The sequence below is a fragment of the Capsella rubella genome, unplaced genomic scaffold, assembly GCF_000375325.1.
Source record: "Capsella rubella cultivar Monte Gargano unplaced genomic scaffold, Caprub1_0 scaffold_4, whole genome shotgun sequence".
Classification (NCBI taxonomy): Eukaryota; Viridiplantae; Streptophyta; class Magnoliopsida; order Brassicales; family Brassicaceae; genus Capsella; species Capsella rubella.
In genome coordinates, this window is record NW_006238920.1 from 3,668,308 (window position 1) to 3,682,512 (window position 14,205).

At 37.9% G+C, this 14,205-nt stretch overlaps 1 non-coding gene across 1 annotated transcript; it reads right to left on the bottom strand.

Moving 5' to 3' along the window:
- Positions 1 to 13,314: 13,314 nt before the first annotated feature.
- LOC111831272 lies at positions 13,315 to 13,421 on the bottom strand. Its single transcript, XR_002834525.1, has one exon. It is a non-coding gene; the product is annotated as a small nucleolar RNA R71 (small nucleolar RNA).
- Between the last annotated feature and the right edge of the window lie 784 nt (positions 13,422 to 14,205).

Sequence of the window (14,205 nt, forward strand, 5' to 3'; positions counted from 1 at the left end):
TCCACCACAGACGTTCTATAGAAGGACACAAATAAAGTTTTGATTTATTTAAAGGCATAATGTAAATCAGATCTGTACAAATTGGTGGGTGCTAATGGAGGACAAGTAGAGAGATTTTGTGAAAGTTGTGGGTGGTGAAGGAGCAGAGACAAAAAACGATAGACAAAATAGAAAAAACAAAAAAGAGATCTGGTCCACAAGATCTGGTCCACTACATTGGTTCGCCGAATTTTGTCCATCTACAGAATAATGTATTGTCCATAGTGTAATAATCGCATCACTTGTTTCATCGTCTGGTTGGTCCGCCGAATCAGGTCACCAGAACTGGTCCGCCGGTGGTCTGCCAGAACTCGTCCGCCGAATATGGTCTGTCGGAATTGGTCAATTGAATCTGGTCTGCCGAATTTGGACTAGAATTGACTATGGTCTGCTGGATCTGGTCCGCCGGATCTGGTCCGCCGGATCTGGTCCGCCGGATCTGGTCTGTCAGATCTAGTCTGTCTGATTTGGACCGTCGGAATTCGTCCGCATGATTTGGTCCGCCGGAGTTCGTCCATCGGATATGGTCTGCTGAAATTGTTTGTTGTTGAAAGAAGAAAAAAGAAAATGAAGAAGAGAAAAAGATAATGAAAAAACACAGAAACAGAAAAGTCAATTCGTCTAGGGATACGTTGGTCCTTTTACATGCTCCTTGTGGCAGGCGTGACAAGAGGTTTTTGTAAATGGCAGGCGAGAGAAATTTTGTTACTGTACATGGCAGAGTTAACAATTTTCTCTTGAAAAAGTATTCAAATTACCATTTTAAGAGATTTGAGTTTTATTAAGATTTTGATGATTTTAGGGAACTTCATATTATTTATGTAAAATCCTTTTAAATCCCACCTAAAACTATGAGATTTGGATTCTTATATTTTTAACTAAGAAAGTTCTCTAAAATCCTCTGAAATCATTTAAAATCAAATCCACAAAATGTTTTCAATAACAGTGGATTTTAGAGTGGATTTTAAAATGATTAGTTCAATAACACTGGATTTCATGAGACTTTTTAAAATCCCTGATTGAATAACACAAGATTTGTAAACTTTTTACAAATCACTTGAAATTCCACTTTGAATACACCCCCTAAAATATGTGGTGACTTCGACCCATATTGCTGTTATTGTAAGGATTTGATTAAAAGAAAAAAAAAATTTAACTAAAAAAATTGAAAATGGGTGTAATTAAATACATACTCATTTTTAATAAAATCTAAAAATTATAGATCCAACCACACTAAATCCGAAAACCTATTCCACTATTGGATACCTATCAGATCTTTCACCATTTTGTTTTCCTCCTCATCGTTTGAAAAAATTAGAAGTCCTCCAAACCCCAAGTATTTGAAAAATCCGAATATCACAAACAGTTCGTCGAGTACAACTAAGGACAACCCGAGATTGGGTAAGTCAAAATCGATGATTTTCTGGGTATTTTATGTTAGATACACTTGAATGTTGTTGATTTTAGGTGTTTCGATTTGTTAATCTTAATTTGAAGTTGTTGATTTCGTTTATTACTCGAGTATGTTGTTAATTTGCGGTTGTTGGCTTTGTGTGAAGGAGAAGAGAATGGTGCGTACAAAGAACGCAAGCTTTAACAAATAAACAGATCCAGTATGTGAAGTCGAAAAGGCAACAGATGCAATCGTAGAAGAAGATGGGACTTGTGGAGATGATTTAGAAGAAACAGAGTCAAATCCGGAATCAAATTCTCGGGATTCAACGGTATGTACAACTTGGATAGAATAGTACAACTTGTGCGAACTCGGTATAACTAGTTTTTTTTTACTAAAAATTTGAAACGGTACAACTTAGGAGAACTTGGTATAACTAGTTTAATTTCAATTCAAAATTCAAAAGGTACAACTTGGGAAAACTTAGTATAACTAAGTTTTCTTGCATGAATCCGAGGAGGGAACATAAGTAATGCAACCGCTGAACATGTACTTCAATCACTCCGAGTATATGAAGCCATTCAAGCTATCTGCAAAGTGTTATATCACAAAGGTAGTGAACTTCTTGAGAGCTCACCTTAAGTCCCATGAGTTGGATGGTTCCTAGGACACCCATAGTTCAAACATTTCTTCCATATGGCAAAGGATGCCAATCACAAATTGATGGGTATGTGGATGTTGTTTCTCCTGACGGCGTATTTAGAGAAGAAAGAGGAATGTTGGTTCTTAGTAAATTGTATTCCCATAAGGTATTCTCTTAGAGAAATGGTACTGATTTGTGGCTTATACTGCCATTAGTATCCCCGGCACATGGAATCATTGGGCAGTACAGAGTTTGTTGGAAAGCATTTTGGTGTTGGTACAACAATAAGATATGATGATGTCAAAGCAAAGCTTTTATAGATGAAGAGAGCTTCTACAACTCGAGTGAAGATGGCGGTCCTCCACATCTTGTGTAGCGTCCTCATAGGGAAGAAGAAGACAATGAAGCAAGCACCATCTGTAGAGCCATTCTTTCTTAGGGCTGTTGATGATTTGGACATGTGTAAAACGTTCCCTTGGGGTCGTTTGGCTTTTGATGAGAACATGAAGGACATCTTTCATTGTATGAACCACTTTAGTGGAGTTTTGAGGACACAACAACATGTCTTTCCTAGTTTTGTCATTCCGTTGGAGGTAATTCTTGATTTTTGAAAATGTGTAACTTAGTATAACTTAGTATAACTGAGTTTTAAGTGCATGATTTTGTGTTGTGTGTAGGTTCTTGCTTTTGAGGCAATTTCTGTTCTGAAGGAAAATTTTTGAGAATGTGTTAGTAATGCACATGCACACCGTCATTGTCCTCAGATGTGCAAGATGAAATTTAAAGCAAGTAAAATGAAAAGGGTTTTCATTGAAGGAAATTTATGACAAATTGGTACAACTAAGGTTAGAAATAATCATACTTATCTTATTCATTTATTTTTGGTATTATTAGGTTGGTTTGACATTATATTTTTTTTTTTTTCATAGGATATTGAGAGTATCTTGACTCCATCATCACGTTAGATACGTCTTTTATGTCGTAACATGGATGAAGAGATTCGATGTAATGATGTAGATGATCCGGTTGTTGTTGGTTGGAGCAAGCGTTTAGTTGAGGAAGAGAAGTCAATATGGTTTGAAGAGCTTTACAACCAAGATTTGGCCACCTGGGGAATCGAGACAAATCAGGATCCTGAAGATGTGAATCCGGAAAATGTGATTCTGGAATATGTGAATCTGGAAAATGTGATTCCAAAAGAAGTGAATCTGGAAGATGTGAACCCAGAGAATGTGGCTTCAGTTACAGTGGCTCTGGGGAATTTGGCTCAGCTAAGAGATAGATTGGTTCAGCTAGAAGAACAAGTGAAGCAAAGGTTTAAGGAAATCATTGAGAAAGTTGAAGGTCTGGATAACAGAGTCAAATCTGTGGAAACATATGTCAAATGGGCCTCAAGTGAAGACCAATATTATACGAATAAAGGTGGTGATGGAGATACGAATGAAGGTGGCAATGGAGATACAAATGAAAAGGAGCAATATGAGAAGGATAAGGCCGAGATGGAGCAAACCGAGAATGATAAGGCCGAGATGGAGTAGGCCGAGAAGGAGCAAGCTGAGAAGGAGAAGGCCGAGAAGGATCAGGGTGAGAAGGAACAGGCTGAGAGGGGTCAGGCTGAGAAGGAGCAGGCTGAGAAGGAGAAAGCTGAGAAGAATAAGGCCAAGAAGGATAAGACCGAGAAGGATAAGGCTAACAATGAGCAAGCTGATAAGAACAAAGCTGAGAAGGAGCAGTCACAAAAAGAACAAACTGAGAAGGAAAATGCTGAGAAATCCGAAACCGAGAAAAAGAAGGTTGATGAAGAGAAAGAACAACTTGGTACAACTGATGAAGAGAAAGAACAACTTGGTACAATTGAAGAAGAGAAAGAACAACTTGGGAAAACTGAAGAAGGCCAAAAGGAAGATGTTGAGATGGAACATGACGAGAAGGAACATGGCGAGAAGGAACATGGCGAGAAGGAACTGTTAGACAAGATATATGTAAATATATTATTTCTTACATTAGTTAAAGTATCAAGTGTGGATACTCTCGTACACGTTCTCGTACGTTACACTATGTAATCTCTATATATATTCTAGTCAATAAGACATCTAGGGCATCAAGCTCTATTCAAGCTTACATGGTATCAGAGCGCTTTTGGCTTTTCCTTCGACCTCTGACCTTCTCTCTCTCAAATCTTTTTTTGTTTTCTTTCATCTAGTTCCTCTTCTTCTTCTTCTGTTTCTTCATCCTCTGTTCTATCTCTTCTATTAGACAAGATATATGTAAATATATTATTTCTTATATTAGTTATAGTATCAAGTGTGAATAATTTCAAAGGGTTTCGAAAGAAGAGAAGTAGAAGTAGAAAATGGAAGGCGAACACTTTTGCCAAGTTGACACGCATGACACAAGGTTGTCATGTCATTTTTATTGAATTCTAAAACCCTCTCAGGCGCAAGAGTGAAACGCTAAGCAAATATATTCACTTCTCTGCTTTTGTTCGTAACCAATTTGGCTGCCCCATTCAGTCTCTTCAATGTGACAACGGCGGTGAATACAATAATCGCCAATTCCTATCATATCTTACAGCTGAAGGCACAAAATGCCGTTTTTCATGTCCGTATACCTCCCAGCAAAATGGTCGCGCAGAACGAATGCTACGTACTCTCAACAACATTGTACGCACTATTCTGTTCCAAGCTCATATGCCACCAGAATTTTGGGTGGAGGCCCTTCATACAGCTGCTCATCTTCTCAACATACTTCCATCGTCATCCATTTCCAATGCCGCCCCATTCACCAAATTTTTTCACAAACCCGCACCATACAATCATCTTCGCGTTTTTGGCTGTTTGTGTTATCCTAACCTTCTTCCTCAATCTCCGCACAAACTTGCTCCTCGATCAACATCATGTGTTTTCCTCGGATACCCTACTGATCATCGCGGGTATCGTTGTTTGACTTAAATACTCGTAAGATTATTTTCCCACGACATGTTTATTTCGATGAAAACACATTTCCGTTTCTTAAACCTACTCCTACTTCAGTTTCTTCTTCTCACTCTTCACTCATGTCTCCTCCTCCTATCTCTGTTTCCACTCCGTCTCCTCTGCCAGCTACTGAAAACATCCTTCCGCCCACATCTCCTCTTCCACCTAACGAGGCCCCTCCTCCGCCTCCTCCAGCATTACCCACGCATCCAATGGTAACTCGGAGTAAAAATGGCATTGTCAAACCACGACAACGCCTTTGTCTCCATACGTCTGTTGTGTCTCCCCTTCCTTTGACACACGTACAGGCTGCTAAGGATCCTAACTGGAATGCTGCCATGGGAGATGAACATAGCGCTCTTATTAAAAGTGGAACGTGGGACTTGGTTCCGCGACCAGTTGCTACTAATATTGTTCGATCTTTGTGGCTTTTCAGGCATAAATTTAATGCGGATGGGCAACTCGTGAGGTACAAGGCGCGTCTCGTAGCTAACGGCAAATCTCAACAGCTTGGAGTCGATTGTGATGAGACTTTTAGTCCTGTTGTAAAACCAGCAACTATCCGTTCAGTTCTCCATGTTGCCGTTGCAAAAGATTGGCCACTTCATCAACTAGACGTCAAAAACGCATTCTTAAATGGTGATCTTGAAGAAACTGTCTACATGCACCAACCACCCGGTTTTGTTGATAAAACCAAACCAGATCATGTGTGCCTCCTGAAGCGGTCTCTTTATGGGCTCAAACAAGCCCCACGGGCCTGGTATAATCGATTTGCGATTTTTGCCAAGAAAATTGGCTTCACTCAAAGTGTGAGCGACCCCTCTCTCTTTATCTACTGTCACAATAACCAGCTTGCCTACATTCTGCTCTATGTTGATGACATAGTTCTCACCGCTTCCACCACGACTCTTTTTCGGTCCATCCTTGCCTCACTACACAAGGAGTTTGACATGACTGATCTTGGTCGTCTACATTACTTCCTTGGGATTTCTGTCACTCGTACTGCGGCAGGCGTGCTTCTACAACAACAGAACTACGCGGCTGACATTCTTCACCGTGCCAACATGACGAACTGCAATCCTTGCTCCACTCCGGTTGACTTGAAGTCTAAGCTCTCTTCCGACGGTAAACCGGTCTCCGATCCCACATTGTATCGTAGTCTCGCTGGTGCTCTCCAATATCTCACCTTTACTCGCCCAGACATTTCTTTTGCTGTCCAACAGATATGTCTTTTTATGCATGATCCTAGGGAGCCTCATTTCACAGCTCTTAAACGCATTCTTCGCTACATCAAAGGTACCATCTCTCACGGACTGCAAATTCACAAATCCTCTATCCATCAACTTACCGCTTACACAGATGCTGATTGGGCCGGGTGCCCGTCTACACGACGTTCTACGTCTGGTTACGGTATTTTTCTTGGTGATAGCCTTGTTTCTTGGTCCTCTAAACGACAAGTCACAGTCTCCCGTTCAAGTGCAGAAGCTGAATATCGCGGTGTAGCCAATGCTGTGGCTGAAGCAACATGGCTTCGAAAATTACTCCTTGAGATGAAATGCCCGCTGTCCAAAGCTACTATCGTTTATTGTGATAACATCAGTGCCGTGTACTTATCCTCAAATCCTGTCAAGCATCAACGAACAAAGCATGTCGAGATTGATATTCACTTTGTTCGAGAACGTGTAGCACTTGGTCAAGTTCGTGTTCTCCATGTTCCCACAAGCCTCCAATATGCTGACATATTCACCAAAGGGCTTCCAACACAACTTTTCTCTGATTTCAGGACCAGTCTCAACGTCCAGAAGCCTCCCGATGCGACTGCAGGGGCGTGTTAGACAAGATATATGTAAATATATTATTTCTTATATTAGTTATAGTATCAAGTGTGAATACTCTCATACACGTTCTCGTACGTTACACTATGTAATCTCTATATATATTCTTGTCAATAAGACATCTAGGGCATCAAGCTCTTTTCAAGCTTACAGGAACAAGCTAAGGAGAAAGGAGAAAAGAGAAGAAGTTGTTAATGCTCACCAAGGTAAAAGGGTGAAGATCATAAGCAAGAAGAAGTGATCTAGTGTGATAATAAGGAGTTCTATTCTGACAAGACAGAATGCGAAGAATGGTAATTGATGAACTATTTTGGTTAAGTTGTGAACTCTTCATATTGGTTTGTTTAGCGTTGTGTTTTTGAGTCATTTTGTAGGTGAACTCTTGGATTGGTTTATAGATTGTTGTGTTTTTGGATTGGTATAATTTTAATGTGTTTTGAACTATTCTAGTTAAGTTCAATGTTGTTTGTTAAGTTTATGAGTTCCCCATTTTATATGATAAACTAGGTACAACTGGATTCAATAGATCAACTTGGTAAAACTACTATACAAAATATTAGTTTTACAACCATACATTACAACCATACATTACAACCCGAATACACAAAGTAAGTTCAAAGTTACCAAAAAAGTTAGGCCAATAAGGAAAGGGAAAAGTTACAATCATATCAAGGACATCAACCAACTAGTTTTATACTTAGTTGTACCATTACAAAAAACAAATTATACTTAGTTGTACAACTACGAAAAACAAGTTACACTTGGTTATACCATATTCCCAACCCTATCACAAGAATACAACCACATAAAACGAGTATCCACGTTTTCTTAATTTTCTTCATATTCTCATCATTTCCATCTTTATGAGAGTAACTTCTTCTTCTAAAACCAACTTGAAAATCCAATTGTTCTACCTCATCCACCAATGCTTTATCAACCCACTTAAAGACATGTCCATCGTTCACAAGCTACATAAAAATTCAAAAATTAGAAGGAAAAGTTGGTAACTAAATCGCAAACACAATAGTAATCAAATATCTTTACCCTTCTATCATATGCATATACACAACGATAGTAGCGACGGCATGGATTTGGTATGGATCGAGAGATTATGTCAACTATTGGTGACCCACAATGGCACTTTTTCGGAATTCCAGGGAACCTTCGTCAGTTTGAAGAATTCCCACATAAGATTCCCTATGCTCCAGATTCGCAGCTCATTCTCAGAAATCGCAAACCCAAAAAAAGGAAAGAACGAAATCACAAACAAACCCAGAAAGAAGGAGAATCGATGAAGAGTAAAACATGACAGTCTACCCAAAACCCTAGCTATGGACAAGATCCTAAAGTATAGGAAAAAAAAATATATATATATAAATGGACCAAACAACAATCACGTGATCCACATTAGACACGTGTGGCCGTCAAAATGCACAAGTGTAGCTGCTAAAAGACACATGTGTAGCCGCCAAAATGCACTAGTTGTATCAAGTTACAAGTTGTACTTTTTTGGCAAGTTGTACATTTCATTTTTTTGTTGTAATTAGTTATACCATGTTTAAAAGAAATATTTTTAGTTGTACACATGATTTTAATTAATTGAGGTACATATACTACATGTACATGCCTAAATAGTTTTGAAAACATTTATTTCTTAGCTTATCTAATTATATGTTGTTTGAAATGAAAAAGTGACCCTTAATGTTTAAGGTATTTCATGGTAAACTTAGAATATGATGATAATTATAGTGAAGTATAATAATAGCCACACTACTATCGGCAATGACGATGTCATCACCTAACAAAGCGTAGTCGAGAAATGGTCTCGTCTGATGAGGATATGCTCTATTCCTTATATATATTAGATAACATGATGACATTTTAATTCAGTTCATGTTTATATTTATTTAGTTTTCTCTATTTTTTTTTCCAATTCATGTTTATAAAAAATTCAAATAAATCCTAATTTTTTTTATTTTTAAATAAATCCTTATTTTTGAGTTTTTAAATTTTTTTTTATTTATAACAATATTTTTTACTATAATAATTTTATTTAAAATATATATCAATTTAAATATCATTAAAAGAAGTTGACTTAAGAAAGTCCAAAAATCAAATTCAAATTATTCAAGTTGTACCATAACAAAATCAAGTTGTACCTAATTGTTCCAATAGGATATTACATAAAAATACAATCAATCAACTTCGGGAACCTGACTTTCAAACCAGCTCGCGATGGTAGATTTCTTCTTCCTGCCTCCATGTTGATCATGTTGATTTAATCCTCTTTGTTGGATTTTTTCCTCTTTTTATCACATAAAACTTAGGAAAGACAACCAAATCACGCACATCGTCCGGAACAATCCACATAGACATGATAGAAACTGGATATATCGTCCTGGAATATCCCAATGCCACTGCTCCATCTAATAATACTTACTGTACAGCTCATGCAATTGGATCTCATTACCAGCGTTTTTTGCTGCTTTCATAGCCGCAGCAATAGCGTGCACACACGAATATCTTTCAATATCAAATTGTTTGCAGTAGCAAGTTTTTTTTCCCAGATCAACCACATAACTACTACCATCACCTCCAATCATAATGTATTCCATAAAATAGACGTTTAGTTCAATCACCGGTAAGAGCTTTGCGTCAGAATATCTATCATGCATCATCTTCTTAACAAAAGGGACTAACTTTTGCTCTATTAGTGTCTCTAAGGTTACTTTCCTATTTATATTAAACCATTCAGCTAGTTTAGCAACAGTCGCATCTATCATTGGTAGTAACGCATATGCCCTTAAGAATCTAAAGACACCATTATAGATTCAACTGTATTAGTTGTATCAATGTTGTATATAGCTCTTGAGAAAAAATATCGCGCCCATTTATGTTGTCCTACGTGTTGATCAAGATAAGTACCTGTGGCAGGAAACCTTTTTAAAGAAATCAGCATAGAGTTTCTCAAACTCAGATTCGGTGTAAGCCTTCGCAACTAAATCTTTGTTCACGTTTTTACAGCTCAGGTTAACATTCTCAAACAAGTGATAAATACAATACCCATGGTGAGACAACGGGTACACCGTACTTATTGACATGATCAAGCTTTGATGTCTATCAGAAAAGAATACCAACTCAGTACAATCTGGTATAACTGATTTCAATTTACTGAAAAACCAAGTCCAACTTGCATTATTCTTACTATCAACTACACCAAATGCAATCAGATAATGGTGGTGATCCGGATCTTGAGCTGAAGCCACGATTAGTACTCCACCATATACATTTTTAATAATGGTTGCATCCACAATGATCACCTTTCTCATGGAATTGAAGCATTCAATGCACGCCCCCAAGGCGAAGAACAAATACTTAAACCTTTGGGCTTCATCTAATTCAACATATGAAACTGTACATGATTCATCTTCTCAAACATTTGCATATAATAATAAACCAACTTATAATTATCCTCCGCGGTACCGCAAAGGTCAACTGTAGCTAGCCTTTTCCCTCTATTTACGGTTGAGTATGACAATTTGATACTAACTTTTGATTGAACCAAAGGGATGAGATTTTTTGGAGTCGGAGTGTCTATCAGACATGGGAAATCTTCACGCAAAACAGATGCAACTAAATGAGATGTGCCTCTCCTTTTTTACTCATTGTACTTGTTTCTGACCGTACGCATGTATGTATCTTAGTGTAAGTTCTGACCGAGAAACTGTCTGCAATCCCATTCCTTGCTGCTCGTAAAACTCACTTGCAACCCTTTCTAAATTTTGAGCATTTAAGCACAAACAACATAGGACCTGACTTCAGTATAACAAACTCAAACAGTTCTTATGCGCAGCTTTGTCAACTAAATCTTTAATTGCTTGCTTGCTTTCAAATTCTTGCTGGATAGTCACATCCAAACCATCTTCCCATTCACGATTTACAACCGGTGTGATCTCAGCAGCAGGTGTGATCTCAACAACATGTGTGCTATCTTCTTCTATTGCTCGTTCTTCGGACTGTTCTTCATAACGAATCATGTTCTCATCTCTCCCATCACTATTTTCCACCATCTCATGACATTCAAACGGCTCGCTTTCATCAAGGAACATGGTCCCATTTGTCGCTTTACTACTTGAAATATGCTCCTCATTGAGTGAGCAACCTACACTTCCTCGACTTTTCTCATACCCCTGAATTACGACTTCGACATGTAAAACTTCGAAATGATCTTCATTCATATCCATATAACACATAATATCATCATCATCAAATATATATATTGGTCTCTTGGGCTCCACTGATTTTAGAATGTAACTCAATTTCAGCTCAGTCGTTGTTTCATCAACATTCGCCTTCCTGCACATCTTGTTCACTACTGCAAAATAAATGACCTTCTCTGTCTCCATTCTAAGAGATTGATGAACTTTATCTCTTGAATTCCATCTTTGTTCATTTTCCCTTGTTGCATAGTATCCCCCATAATCATATAGTATGTTTTTCGATGGTTTTTATTCATTGTGGCCTGAAATAGAATAGGAAAACTCACATTATAATCTCTGTCGTGTTCATAGTTATACCAAGTTCTACCAAAAAGTACCATTTGTACTACCAGGTGTACCCGAATAGTTATAATAAGTTATACCAACCAGTACCATTTGTACTACTAGTTTTACCAATATAGTAATACAAGTTGTACCCGAATAGTTAAACCAAGTTTTACTAGTTGTACTACAACCACTACTAATTTTCGGATTACATTACGATTCAATTCGATTGAACTGTTACAATGCACACATTATGAACAATAGTCGACCCAATTCGACTCAAATCCCTAATTTCCAATAAGGATAAGAAAAATCGGATCAAATCCAAATCTACAATATCTCTAATTGCATTGTTAATAGTTCAATAGGGATGAACAAATACAATCTACAACAATTCCAATTTATGCCAACGAGTTATAAATTTAAGAATATGCATGAATAAGTATATTACCTCAATTGTTGTGTTCACGTGTTAATAAATAAGACGATGGTGAGTTTAATCGAGGAGGAGCTCGTCGATGGAGAGAAGATGAAGATCGGACCAGATCTTGATTGAAGGAAAGAGAAGATGAAGACTTTTGGGTGGGGTTTAAGTATTTTTTTTTAACTTAAATTAAATCAATAATAGAAAGTGAAAAATATGGGACTAAAATATATGGTGCCCTTTGACTCACATTCCTATTCTTGTAAGTGTAACGACCAAATGAAAAAAAAAAATTTAATTAAAAAATCGAAAATGGGTGAAACTACATATCCACCCTTACTAAAATCTAAAAATTACAAATCCAACCACACTAAATCTGAAAACACATTCCACTATTGGATACCCATCGGACCCTTCACCCTTTTGTCTTCCTCCTCATCGTTTAAAATATCAGAAGTCCTCCAAAACCTAAGTGTTTTGAAAAATCCAAAAATCACAAGCAGTTCGTCGAGTACAACTAAAGACAACCCGAGATTGGGTAAGACAAAATCGATAATTCTCTTGGTATTTTATGCTTGATCCGCTTGAATGTTGTCGATTTTAGGTGTTTTCGATTTATTAAACTTAATTTGGGGTTGTTGGATTTCGTTGATTACTCGAATATGTTGTTAATTTGCGGTTATTGGTTTTGTGTGAAGGAGAAGAGAATGGTGCGTACAAAGAACACAAGCTTTAACAAATAAAAAAATCCAGTAGGTGAAGTCGAAAAGGCAACAGATGCAATCATAGAAGAAGATGGGAGTCGTGGAGATGATTCAGAAGAAATAGAGTCAAATATGGAATCAAAATTCTGGGGATTCAACGGAATGTACAACTTGGATAGAATAGTACAACTTGTGTGAACTCGGTATAACTAGTTTTTTTACTAAGAAACTGAAACGGTACAACGAGAGATCGAGCTTCTGTTCAATTACATGCACACAAGGTCTAAGGTATGACAGACTTCCTAAAGCTTTGAGAAAGCAGAGAGATCAGTTAAGAAAGGAAACAACAGTTGTTGAGATGGAACCTCAATAGAATGCGAATCTAAGGTGTGCAACATGCATAGGTGCAGGAGATGCTCCTAATTGCCATTTACAGAGGTCAAATATACTACCATTGACTGTTCAGAATAATAATTTTGAAATCAAGAATAGCCTCATATCCATGGTACAAATCAATAAGTTTAACGGTTTACTAATGGAAGACCCGTTAGACCACTTGAACGAGTTCGACTGCCTTTGTGGGTTAACCAAGATCAACATAATAAGTGAAGACGGATTCAAGCTTCGCCTCTTTCCTTTCTCACTCGGAAACAAGGCTCACCAATGGGAAAAGTGTTTGCCTGCTGGTTCTATAACCACTTGGGAGGAGTGTAAGTGATATTTCCTGTACAAGTTCTTTTCTAATTCTCGCACAGCCCGTCTTAGGAATGAAATCTCAAGCTTCGCCTAGAAGAACAGCGAGACGTTGTGTGAAGTATGGGAACAGTTCAAGGGATATCAATCTCAATGCCCACACCATGGGTTCACTAAGGAGTCCCTTCTCACCACACTATATAGGGGAGTGCTTCCAAAGATCTACATGTTGCTCGACACCGCAAGACATAGAAACTTCTTAACCACATATGTGGATGAGGGATGGGAGCTGATTGACAAACTTGCCCAATTTAATGGGAATTACCATGAAGAGAAGTATAAGATGGACTTCAAGTCTTTGAGTGATAGAATTGATAGGTACTCATGGCACAACAAATTGTTCACTGCATCTTCGACAAAGACCAAGATGGGGAATGTGTACCACTTCAATTCAATAACACGTTTCAGAAAGGATTTTCTCCTGCACCACAACTCCAGCCTATCTCTTCTATCCCATCGGTACCAATTCCCAACCTTGAGTTAAGGACAATTTCAACCAAAGTCTAGCAAACAGCCAATAGGACATTCTTCAATCTCTAGACAACCTTCAGCATCAACTTAACTCTTCCTATTCTTCCAGTACCACTCTACTTGATGATTCGAATCAAAGGGTATGTGTTGTTGCGAAAAGTTCTGTATTACTAACACTTCAAATAAAGGAGTTTGCAAACGCATTTACATTGCGAAGCCGTCGTGAATTACATACTCGATAACATCATTCTATTACTGAGGACAGTAATGACCAAGATAAAGAAGATTTAAGCGCACTTGAAGCAGTAATCGATCAACTAGAATGACTAAGCAATCGAGTGCGAGATCGAGTCCAGAACAACAAAAGTGTTTTACCACAACTCGATCAAGCAATCGACCAAAGCACCCGACCACTCGATCGTGT